A 13344-nucleotide genomic window follows, 5' to 3' on the forward strand; every position below is an offset into this window, starting at 1 on the left:
AGGGAAGATAATCTATGCCTCTTGGATGTCCTGCTAGCTGTAATCAGGCATTTCAATCGATCCATGAATCGATTGGGCTGTCGGATCGATCCAGTGATCGATCCAGCTTAATACTGGCACGGAGAAAGCTCTGGATCGGTCGGCTGACCGATCCACAACCCATCTCGCTTCTGTATGCTGCTGGATCGGTCGGTAGACCGATCCAGTGGCTCACTGATCGGTCGGCTGACCGATCAGTGAGCTTCTGCACTCACTGTTCGCATCTGGATCGGTCGGCTGACCGATCCATAAACTTTTTGTTCGCGACTGAATCGGTCAGCTGACCAATCCAGCGGCACAACCCAACTCTGATCGATCTGTAGATCGGTCTGGGTTTCTGATTTCGAATCAGAACCCTGATTTCAGCACTAGTTCGTGCCAAAATCTCATATAAGAGTTCTAAAAGTAATTGAAATAAGTTCTAACATCTATTAACTAGCATTCCAACATAATTACTAACAACTTAAACAAATCTTCCATGGTTTAAACATTCTAAGGTCTGAAAGTGCATAAAGGTACTTGAGAAAAGAAACTAAGTTCTCAATTTGCTAAACTCCCTAAGGATCTTCATTCCAGGTTCCTGCCACACACACCATCACTGCATTGACCTCCAAGTTCCTCTGCTAGTCCATCTTTCCTTTACCCTTATCTGCAGTATAAGGAAAAATAGTATCTGTAAGCTTTAAGCTTAGTAAGAAATCATCTACCTCACTAAAACATGCAACGATGCAAACATGTTTTTAAAGAATGCTATTTGAAAACATGCACTGAATTTTTTAAAGCATGGCATACTATAGTTACATGGCATAAACACTGAAACATGACATGCATAATAAAATCTAAGCATGGAGCTATCTCACGATATCAACTAGGAGAAAATAAGCTGAAACTGTAACTGAAACTGAGCTAAAACTGAGCTAGTGCTGATCTTAAACTATAATCACATAACTAGATTATGAGTTTGAAAGCTATTATCGTAATAAGTGAAAATACACAATCATGTTGCTAGTGGGTCCGGCAACTGTACTTTGCTGTGCGCGCATCCCTAACTAGACCCCGGGTTTGCAAGTCTCGAATTTAGTAGGGTTACTAGGTTGTCTGAACCTAGGGACGACTGTGGGAGCCCAACCCAATGGATATCTAATCCAGTACAGTGCCACTGAAAATAAAATACTGAATATAGCTACTAGTTGCTTATTTTGCTGTTTCTAGGTTATCTGAACCTAGAGGCGACTGTGGGAGCCCACCCATTGGACCGTAATCCCATGTAAGCTGAAACTAGACTAATATACTGATTTAAATGCTACTAATGCATTTAACTGAGCTGTTAAAAATATCTGAGGTGGTATCTAGCTACACTAATCATTTTGTCGAACACTTGGTGTGCCCCAACTCTCCCCTCTAATAGGGAGACCACCTCTAGGCACCCGACAACATCTAGAGCCTCCAACTGAAGGAGAATAATGTGTCTGGCCCATCTAGAGGTGCTCAACTAGATCCCTAGTCTGCGAGGAGGGTTTAAACACACCCTGGGCGCCGAAAAATCTGCATATAGCTAAACTAAAGGCATGCAATCAAACGAAAGCTACTTATACTACAGGTGAGGGGTTTCTTACCTCCTGTTCGTAATTTCTTACGATTATAATCGCTAGGTTTCACGGAGGAGAGATCTCTTCAACGATCTTCTCGCGTCTATGCGTTCCTCTCGCGGAGGGGAGCGTCCTCGTGCCTTTGATGTTGCCGGGAGGTGCTCCTAGGGCCCTTGGCTTGGTGCGCCGAGAGAAGGAGGAGGAAAGGAGGGGGGTGGCGTGAGGTTAGGGTAAGGAGAAGAAGTTCACGGTGGAAACCAAAAATATCACCCTCACTTAATTATTTTCTATTTATATTAAGTGATAATTCCGGCCTAACTCTAATATAAATTTAATTGTCTCCCTTTCCTTTCAGCACGGCCCTACTGGGTTCAACTGGTTACTAGTATTATCCGTAAACCATAGGTCTCGGGTTCAATCCCCGCTTAGGCCGTTTTCGTTTTCTATTTATTTTTGCTACTTCTGCTGCCCTAAAAATTCCGGAGAAATATCTAAAAATTCCAGAATAATTATAGAATATTTCTAATATAGTTTTGAGAATTTTCGGGCGTTACACTGGAAGATCTAAAGACACTGCAAAATCTTATGAGGAATTACAGAACTAATAAACAGACCAGAGTTACATCAAAATGAAACAACCAATAGATTTCCAAAAGCTTGTTGTATATTAGACAAAGATGGGAAGAAAACTTTAGGTAGTTGGTTGAAAGAAATAAAATTCTCAAATGGGTATGCCTCAAATATGGCTTGATGTGTGGATATGAACAAATTAAAGATGTTTGGGATGAAGAATCATGACTGTCATGTATTCATGCAAAGACTTATTCCAGTAGCTTTCCATGATTTACTTTCTTATAATGTTTGGCAAACACTCACAGAATTGAGTCAACTTTTTAGAGATTTGACAACGAGGTGTATTATGATGGATGATATGCTTTGGCTAGAAATACATATTCCTCTCATACTATGTAAGTTGGAGCGCATATTTCCACCCAGTGTTTTTGATTCAATGGAACATCTGCCAATATATTTGTCATACGAGGCACAAATAGCTAGTCCTGTGAAATATAGATGGATGTATCCACTTAAACAATTTTTGAGAAAATTAAAGAATAATGTTTGTAACAAAGCAAGAGTTCAGGGCTCAACATGTAATACTTATCTAGTTGAAGAAGCATCTTCTTTCTGCCCCTATTATTTTGCCGATAATGCGTAAACCAGACATCACAAGTATCCTAGAAATTATGATGATGCTCAAGCAATAGACCATTCAATGTTTTCTATTTTTAAGTTTCCTGGCAAGCTAATCGGTACATCTGTTTCTAGATTCTTAACTCTAGAAGAATATCATACTGCAAGAACATACATACACTTAAATTGTGATGAGATCAAAACATACATAAAGTAAGTTTACTTCTCTAATTAAAAAATTATTCCTTGTTTAATTTGTTGCTTGATATCTCAATTATCTTAAAATTACCTTCTTTCCCAGCTTGTATTAACAATAACTATATCTACAAAATCTATCAATGAATGCAGGTGGAGTAGCTGAAAAGTTAGAGGTTGAATTTGTATTACTGCCACCTTGTATGAACAATAACTATATCTACAAAAATCCATCAATGGATGCAGGTGGAGTAGTTGAAAAGTTAGAGGTTGAATTTGTATTATGGTTTGAAATATATGTAAGTTGGAGATTTTATCAAATATTTAAGTTCATATGTATTAAGTAGTGTTCTAATGTCTACTAATTGTATAGGTCAAAGACCGTAGAATATCAAATGTGGTAGATAATAGGATAATAAATCTTGCATCAGGACTCCTCTGTAAAATAAAGGTCTACTCAGGTTACTATGTTAATGGCCTCAAATTCCACGTGGCACAACGAGATTCATGAAGATTAACCTATAATTCTGGTGTTTGAGTCAAAGGATCTATGGATAACAATAGCACTCAGCTTGATTACTATAGTAGACTTGAGGAAATCATAAAAGTTGAATATTCTGTATTACCTATAAAAAGGTGTGTGCTATTTAAATGTTCATGGTATGATCCTACCCCAAGAACAGATATCAAAATATATCCAAACTATAATTTAGTTGAGGTTAATGGAAACAAAAGGTTCAACAAGTTTGAACCTTTCATTTTCAGGGTACAAGCGGGCCAGGTTTTCTATCTTGAATACCCTACAAAGATAAGAAGAGCTAGTGAATAGTTGTCTGTTTGTCGAATAAAGCCTCACTGCTCAGTGGAGAACACCATCACTGCTCAAATTCCTTATGTATTTCAAAATGACGAAGTGGAGAGACATTCAGTTGATGTGCAACTCGAATCAACATCTCAATTACTTGTAGATATTAATGTCACTTACGAAGAGATAGATGATGGAAAGATGTCCAATAGTGAGGATGAATTTATACTAACAAAGTCTAGCGATGAAGAATTTGAAACTGTTAATGTTGATTAAACAGACGCTAATGTGATGTCGAAATAATTAATTTCTATATTATTTTGTGTTGTGATGCTAATGTTAATGTTATGCATGTTTGTAGATTTTAGTATTGTTGGTATCCCGTGATAGTTTTGATATGATCAACCAAGTTAAGTTAGATTTTATGTATTTGATCCTTGTATCTAAGTATGTAGGAGCTTAGGAACACAAGAAGTTGAGCAGAAAATGTAGCTAGCGAGAAGGATGACATGGGAAGAGAGTTGACGGGCTCAGTGCATTCAAGGGACGAGGTGCTGTGGAAGAGTACACCGGCAGACATGAAGGACGCGCGCGGCGGTCCAAGAGACGAGAAGTCGGGGAGGAAGACTGCTCGAGGAGAAGGCCAGAAAATGGGCTCGGGTGAGCCCTATTCCAGTTGGCCGAAATCACCCAAACGAGCGGAGCAGCGAAAGAGCCAAAGGAGAAGACTTGGAGCTCAGTAGTAGCTGCTGAAGGCACCTTCAAGTGGATTGAAGGCGCCCTCGCGCCTTTCTGGTGGAAGGCGCCTTCAAGATATTGACGGCACCTTCAACCCTTCATGGAAGGCACCTTTAATCACTTGAAGGCGCCTTTGACTGGGCAAATACTATCGTTGGCGAAGGATAAAGTTTTATCCTTTCTTGCCTTGCTGGAGGCACCTTCTAGCCTCGAATAAGATTTCCAGGGGCTATAAAAAAACACCTGGACCTAGGAATTAATGATCAACTTTTGTATTCATTTCCTAGCAACTGTCTGAGCATTCAACGAGTGTAAGAGGCTTCCCCGCCTTCATCGAAGGAGACTTTTAAGAGTTTTTCATTTGTCTTGGATTAACAACCACCTAGGTTGCAACCAAGTAAATCTTGTGTCTCTTCTTTCGTTTTGTAGTTGTTTAATTTAATTTTTATAATTATACTGTTGCTACTAATCTGAGTTGAAAGATCGAGAAAGACATTTCGTTTTACAGGCAATTCACCTCCTCTTGTCGGCCTCATTGGGCCAACAAATATGTTGTGTTGTAATGTTATTTTGCACATATATTATTATGGCTGAGTAGCAGACAATAGCATCCCATGGCTGCAAGGTTATTAGAGTTGTCAGAGATACATATGTATTTGTTGTTATTAGTAATACAAGTTCATATATTTCTTCAATAATTTTCATACCTAAATTTTTTCTTTGTAGATTTGTTCTTGATGGACACCAGGTTGCCTATTATATCACTGAAAATTTTAAAGAGCGAGTATGTACTTCGAGTATGTACTTCTGGTACTACATAGAGGCGTGTAGACTAGGAGATGAAGACATGTTATTACAATAAATTAGTAGTAAGTAAAATTAATATATTTGGTATTCCATAATACATTTATCCTTTCATATACTAAATTCTCAACTTATAATTGCAGAAAAGATATTCATGGGAAGATAACCAAGAAGAACATTTTAAAGCTACATAGAAAAATTATTGTGCTAAACTTTATAGAGACCTCATGTACTATATAAGGAAAAAGGGCACTAGGCTGACGTATATTTTTGAGACGACATGGAGTGCATGGATGACCACCTGGGCCGCAGAAAGATGGTGAGAAAATGTTGAAAAGGCTCGATCTAATAGAAATATAGAGCTAGGTGGCCCGAGCACCGGAACCGCTCGACATACGTCAGGATCGAAATCTATTGTTGAGCATGCTATGGATTTGGTGAGTTTAATTTAAAGTTATACTTTCTAACAAATTTTGAATTTATTATCACACTTGTATGTATAATTATGTCCCAAATTATTTGTGTATGTAGGAACATGATCTTGCTCGACAACCCATATGCATGGAAGTCTTTCTGATGACCCACAAGAAGAAAGATGGGTCATTTGTTGATTCTCAATCCCAGGTCCTACAGGTCCTACACATAAGATTATTAACTTTATTATATTTGTTCATTTCTATTCTGATTAACTTTAATAATTGTTATCAAATTAGATATTGATCAATATTATAATTTTTCACATAGGAGCAAATGACAGAAAGAGTGACTCAAGCCTCTCAGCCACTATCAAAGGGAGGGGGGGGGGGGGGGGCCGCAATCTATATCCATCTATGCTCTAAATGAGATATATTATGATGTTGTCGGTAGAAGGACAAGAAACTTCACCCTCTGCGGTCTTGGCTCCCAGGCCAAAGTGACATTTGATCGTTTGAGGACTCCTAGGAACTGTGCTGATACCTCTTCTTCTAGTGAGATGCAGCCTTTAAGACACAAAAATGAAGAACTACGCACTCAACTGAAGGCAATGGATGAGAGGATGACCTCTCTAGATCAGTGGAGAACCGCTAAGGAGAAGAGGAGGACTGATGAGGAGTAGAGGAGAGCCGAGGAGGATCGTATCAGAGCCGCACATGATGTGGATAATGATGTTCTCTTTGCCCGTATGTGAGCGATCGTGACTAATTTCGCCCACACCCAGACACCACATGGTTTTGAGTCATAGGAGACTCAAGACCCATCAGACCGTGGTGATTAGCTTGCTTTGAGGTTTGTTCAACTATAATTTAAATTTTTATTTATCATACAACTTAAATGCAAAATATTTTTAATTGCTTTATTCTAATTTGCTCATTTCTAAATATTATATTACTATATGTTTCAGGCATCAAGGTGTACATATTCATCACAATCATCATCTTCTTTTTGTCTAGGTATTTTTTTTTACATGTAAAATTTACTATACATATATGCAATATTTTGAATTATACATCAATCTGATTATAATCTATTGTATTTTACTTTCTGTAGGATTTTATACAATTAGTTGTTTTTGGAGAATTTGTTATCATGGTATGGATTTATATATTTGAGCATGTAAACATTTAGATTTATATATGGATAATAAATTTCTATTATTGTGTTTGTATTTTGTTTAGGTTATGCTTTGCTTATATTATGTTTGTTTTTATATGTTTTTCTATTCACAATACTATTTGTTTATTTGTGATATATGAATTACCTTAATTGTGTTAGTTAGTTTGTATGTATGGATTGTTAGGATTTGTAAACTGTGATTGTATAGATTATTAGTATGTGTAAAATGTGATTGTATGTACCATCGATTGTGATGATTTTATAAGGATATGTAAATTGTAAACAGGGCTGATTCTGAATACAAATGGTCTCTTTTAATTTTTTTTCTGACGGAATACTGATGGAATTCCTATTCCGTCGGTATTGTGTTCTGATAATTACCGACAGAAATGACAATTCCGTCGGTAATTATCGACGGAAATAGAAATCTCGTTGGTAATTACCGACGGAAAAAGTAATTCCATCAATAATTATCGATAATCACTGATGGAATGGTTGTTTTCGTCAGTAATCCCTGAAACTAATCTCCGATGGAAATACACCTCCTTCGGTGATTACCGACGAAAAAATAATTTTCGTCGATGAAGCTGGTTGCGACTAACAGTATACTCGGTGGTATTTACCAACAGAATATTTTATTCAGTTGGGAAATATACTTACAGAATTTGAATTCTGTTGGAAAATAAGGTGCCGATGAATATTCTTGCAACAGATGTTTTCACGTCGGAATCTGTCGGTATAAGGGTTTACCAATGGATTTCTGATGAAAATATTCATTGATAAACTTGAGAATTTTTGTAGTGCGTGCACGACAGGTCATTTGCTGGACCAGGCCGATCAAAAGAGTAAAAAAGCCTTCAGATGAACAATACCCGAAGGCGTCTTCAATACTGATGGAAGGCACCTTCGCACTGTTCATGGAAGGCGCCTTCTCACTGTTCATGGAAGGCGCCTTCCATGCCTTGAACGGGATCAGATTTCTTGGGTTGGAGGCGCCTTCAATGGTTAAGGAAGGAGCCCTCCAAACCCTTTATATGGATGCTCACCCAAAGCTTCAAAAACAACACTTATACACGCTTCTACACATCCAAAAGGCTTTCCAACTGCTCCGAGCTCCTGCTACGACTCTACTGCGAAGTTGCTGCACCCGACTACTACTCTGAGGATTTTGGATCACGACCGGTAGACCGACACACGAGCTCATTCACATCAAAAGTGTTGGTAATGGAATTATTTATTTGTACTTAATTATTGTAAAAGAACAAGTGCATGTGTTGCACTTGTTCTGGCTTTCTGTACTCGTTTTCCTCTTCCGGAGGTACCGAAAGAGGCTTTTAGTGGATTATCCGTTGATAGGTCCACGAGACCTGGGTCTTGGAGTAGGAGTCATCGAAAGCTCTGAACCAAGTAAACTGACCATGTTTTTTTGTCTTTGTTATTTTCAAATTTGTAAGTACTTTCCATTGCATGTACTCGTGTTTTTAAAATGATAAAAATAAGTTTTTGAAAACCACGTGATTCACCCCCTCTCACATGTGTATCAATCCTACAATTAGTATCAGAGCGAGGTTCTACTCTGAATTGATGCAACTACCAATCTAGCCAGGGGGAATCAGTTCATTTACATATTTTAGTTTTTCTAGTTGGGGTTTAACTCGAAATTGGTGCAACACCACTCGAGTTCTTCGATATTCCATCTTATTTCTCAAACTCTGCTAATTCAAAACCAAGTCTTAGTACCTTCTTTAGTCTTGTCTTTTCAGTACTGAAATGGCCCAAAACGAAGGGTACAGCATCGTTCGTCCCCCACTCTTCAACGGGGATGATTTTTCATATTGGAAGAAATGCATAGAGGTGTACCTGAAGATTGTCTTCGACCAATGGTTCAACGCCACTAAAGGATACAAGGCACTAATCGACCACAACACCGAAATTCCAATAGACTCAGAAAATTAGAATTCGGAAATAAAGAAGAAGGTCCAGATCAACTTCAAGGCACTCAACACAATCCAATGTGAATTAACAAAAGAGGAGCTAAATCGCGTCGGCCCACATGAAAACGCCTAGGGGCTATGGGACAAGCCCATTGAACTACACGAGGCGCGAGGATAAAAGATATCCTCAATGGGCTTTACACAATCGACCATCAAATGGAAAATCGAGACTTGATCAAGTATGTCCTAAATGATTTTCCTTGAAATGCACTGTGGGCGTCCATTGTGGATGCCTATAAAATTTCAAGGAATTTATCTAAATTGAAATTAGATAAACTTTTCTGTGAATTAGAGCTACACGAACAGACTAACGCCAAAATTGAGAAAGATATTGTTCTTGTTGCAGGAACGTCAAAAGAAACCAGAACTAAATCAGAACCTGAAGTCGAGTCTGATCCAGATTCAGATGATGAAGAATACCTGGTGAACTTGTTAAGAAAAATGTTCACTAGAAGAAAGAAGAACTTCACCAAAAAGAACCTATAGAAGATAAACTCCTCATCTAAATCCAACAACAAGATAAACATTCCATGTTTTGGATGCAACAAGAAGGTGCACTACAAGACCGATTGCCCGAATATCAAGAAGAAGAAATCCATCAAGGCAACCTGGGATGAATCGTCCGCTGAGGAATCAGACAACGACGAACCAAGGCACAACAACTACCTCACACTGAAAGTTTCGATGGGGTAGAATTTAATTTAAGCAAAAAGTTTTTTAAAATCATTGCATACTTAAATAGGAAATTAACTATTTATGAAAATCAAATAAGCGAACTAAGTAAAGAAAATAAATCACTTAATGAACAACTAAACTCAACAACTAAATCGATTCAACCTGAAATCCTGACTCAAGTTGCAAAACTTGAGGAGGACAATTCTAGGTTGATAAGTAAAGTACTTAAACTAAAACAACTACTAGAGAAATTTACAACCAGATCAAAGTATCTCGACATGATACTTGGATCACAAAGAACTGCGTGCAACAAGTTCGAACTCGGATACAAGTCCAGATCAACCAACAAAATCTTTATATCCTTAGTAAATCAAAATAAAAATCAAAATAAAGCTTGGGTTATGAAAGCGTGTCTAACCACGCAAGTAAGACTCAATCAATTTTATGTACCAAAAAATGAAATCCTCCATCTAAAATGAAATCCAACTATAACTAAAAATTTAAAACTAAACCTAAAAAAGTAATTCAAAACCAAACCAAAATAAAAAGGTAAATTCTAAAATAAAATTAAATAAATCAAACCTAAATTTAAAAGGTAAAATAAGGTCAAACTCAAACAAACAAAATGAATTCAAATCAGATAACTTAAATTACCATCAAGTTCACTATAATTATAAAAGTAATTGACACAAATCTAAAACTTAAAACCTAGCCAACACTACAAGAAAAACCCTCATAGACATCGGTGGAACAACAACAGTTTTAAGCAAAAACCGATGTTTTTGAGTGTTTTACACCGATTTTTCCAAAAACTGGTGTCTATGAGCGCAGATTTTCGCTCATAGACATCGGTTTTTTAGCCGATGTCTATGAGTACCTTTTTTTTTGTTAATAGACACCGGTTTTAACAGCGGTTTTTAAAACCCGGTGTTAATGAACCAAAAAAAATAATTTAATTTTTCCACCAGCCAAAATTTACAACACTTCACAAAGTTCCGTCCAAACCTAAACCAATATCACGCCCCTTCTCTCAGCCTAAACCTAAACCTAAACCTCCGACCATCTCTCTCAGCCTCATCTCCCTCTTCCCCTTCTTGGATCTCTTCCCCTTCCTAGATCGACGCCCCTTCCTCTCCCGATTAGGATCAAAACCACTTGCTTCGGTCCTAAGCAAAATCCATTCTGCCTCCTCGTCCGATCCTCTCTTCCTCCTCCTCCTTCCTCTCTTCGCTCTTCCCGGCTAAGGTAGGGGCAGACGAGATCCGAACAGCGAGAGGACGCCCACGACCACCATGGCATGGTTGGTCGGCAGTGTGAGGGAATCCGAAGGAAGAGAGAACAACACCGAGATCTCTGATCTTGTGTAAAGGGGTCTCCTTCTTCTGAAGCAGAGAGATCGAGTGCAGTACGAGAATAACGAAGTATGTCTGCCTGCTAAAACCCTAAAATTGCAGGCATAAAGGGCTCTCCGTGCTTCATTTTCTCCTTCTCGGCCTCTTCGCTCGCTGGGTACACGGTCATCTTCAAAACCTCTCGTTTCCCCTTTTCATTCTTCTTAATCGTTTGATTGCTAAAGGTTGAGGATGGGGCGGGGGAGGGTTGAGGTGAGGAGAATAGAGAACAAGATCAATAGGTAGGTGACCTTCTCCAAGAGGAAGGTCGGGCCGCTGAAGAAGGCCTACGAGCTCTCTGTTCTTTGCGACGTCAAACTCTCCCTCATCATCTTCTCCAGCCGCGGCAAGCTCTTCAACTTCTCCACCGCCTCCAGGTTTTTGTAATTTAATTTCCACCCTCTAGGTTTTTTTTAATTCAGTTTTCGATGCCTAATTCCACCCTCTAGAGTTCGTTTTCCTGGTACTGTCTGTTAGCCAAGAAAGACCCCCTTCCATCTCCTATCAGCCACTGCCCTCATCTTCCTATTGTTCCGCTGCTTTTTTGATCTTGAATGCTTTTGGAATAATAGCATTTGCATTCAGGGGACACAATCTTGCTTTAGAAATCCAGGTATTTAGTTCCTGATCTCAAGTAATCATTTGAACAGATGGAGCTCTTGTTGCTTCAGTCACATTGTTTCTAGTTTTTTAGTAAAAGTGTGGTGGGATTGAAAGGTACAGATTCTTTACCCTCTTTACTGCCTTATAGAAATTGTTATATCTTGGTTTTCAGGCAACAATGGCATCAATTTTCAAACACCCTGCACATGTTCCAATGTGGAGGGGAGCCAAGGTCGCCTATCTTCTAATAGCAATGTGTTTATTCCCTATTGCCATTGGAGGCTTCTGGGCTTATGGTAACCTAGTAAGTATGCCAGTCGATAATGAATATTGCATCTTGTTAAAAGATTTTTTGAATTATGATTTGCCTCTTACACCTTTATATGTTTTCCAGATGCCTCAAGGAGGAATACTAAATGCCCTTTATATATATCACAACCATGATATCCCAAGAGGGCTTCGAGCAACAACATTCCTCTTGGTTGTGTTTAACTGCCTCAGCAGTTTTCAGATATACTCCATGCCTGTTTTTGACATCTTTGAAGCAGGTTATACAAGCCGAACAAATCGACCCTGCTCGATTTGGGTTCGATCTGGCTTCCGAGTATTTTATGGCTTCATCTCGTTCTTCATTGGAGTAGCACTTCCTTTCTTGTCTAGTCTTGATGGCATCTTGGGTGGCCTCACTCTCCCGGTCAGTGTATATGTTAATTTTTTTAATTTTTACTAAAATCTTTAATTTTGTTAGCTTCGGTTATCAGTGTATGAAGTTTTAACTATTATTGCCAATGAAGGACTAACACTCTAATCATGTACCCATAGAATTTGCAGTTCCTTTCTCACTGTATGTACAAGTGTTGTGCATTTGCAAATTTAATGAGGCTAGTGTGTCTGCAAACTTGAACAAACGTTCTGATAATTTATAAGCTTTATGTGTTTTTTTAGAAATGCCTTAAGGTACTTCTTAAGGAATTTTCCCATGTTGTCCAGGTACTTCTATAGATTCTTCCTCATGATATTTTTGTTTAGTAGTTCGTAAATTTTGAAATCTTGCTATACCTTGATTCATCAGAGCATGGGAATGAAATTTGAGGTTTACAATCTTCGACTACCTATTATCAATATGGCCTCACTCAAAGTATTTTATTAAGATTTTTGAACTTACGCATCACCTTCAGATTTAAGTTAGTTCCTTTATTTTCATTGTCTTTGAAGGACTACTGTTATTATATATTTTCCTGGTTTCTTGTCATGGTTATTCCTTATCCTCTATCCTTTATGTACTTTCTTTTGCATTAGATGCTAGAACAAAAAGCAAACTAATGCTTTGATTGAGGTTATAAAAATTCATAATTTTTTGTGCTCCAGAGACAAATTAATTCTTAGCGATGGATTTGGGTTCAATTTCATCAATAAGAAAAATGGAAAACAGTACTAGACATGATTTTTGTTTAAAAATTCATGCGGGCTATGAAGAATGCTCCTAAACAAGGAGACAACAATGTTAAACAAACATGTTAACAACATTTAACATCAAAATAGTGTTGTAAATACAGAAATTGATTTTCCTCATTATTCTTCTTCTTCTCTGAACTTGGGACAAAAGCTACTGAGGCTCCTACACAATTGGGAGACTTTGCAAAACCAAAGTAACTAATTTATTAGGTTGAAATGATAGATAGATGAATATTATGGATACTGTTGTAAGAAGAATACTGTTGTAAGAA

The sequence above is a fragment of the Zingiber officinale genome, chromosome 5A (assembly GCF_018446385.1).
Source record: "Zingiber officinale cultivar Zhangliang chromosome 5A, Zo_v1.1, whole genome shotgun sequence".
Lineage (NCBI taxonomy): Eukaryota > Viridiplantae > Streptophyta > Magnoliopsida > Zingiberales > Zingiberaceae > Zingiber > Zingiber officinale.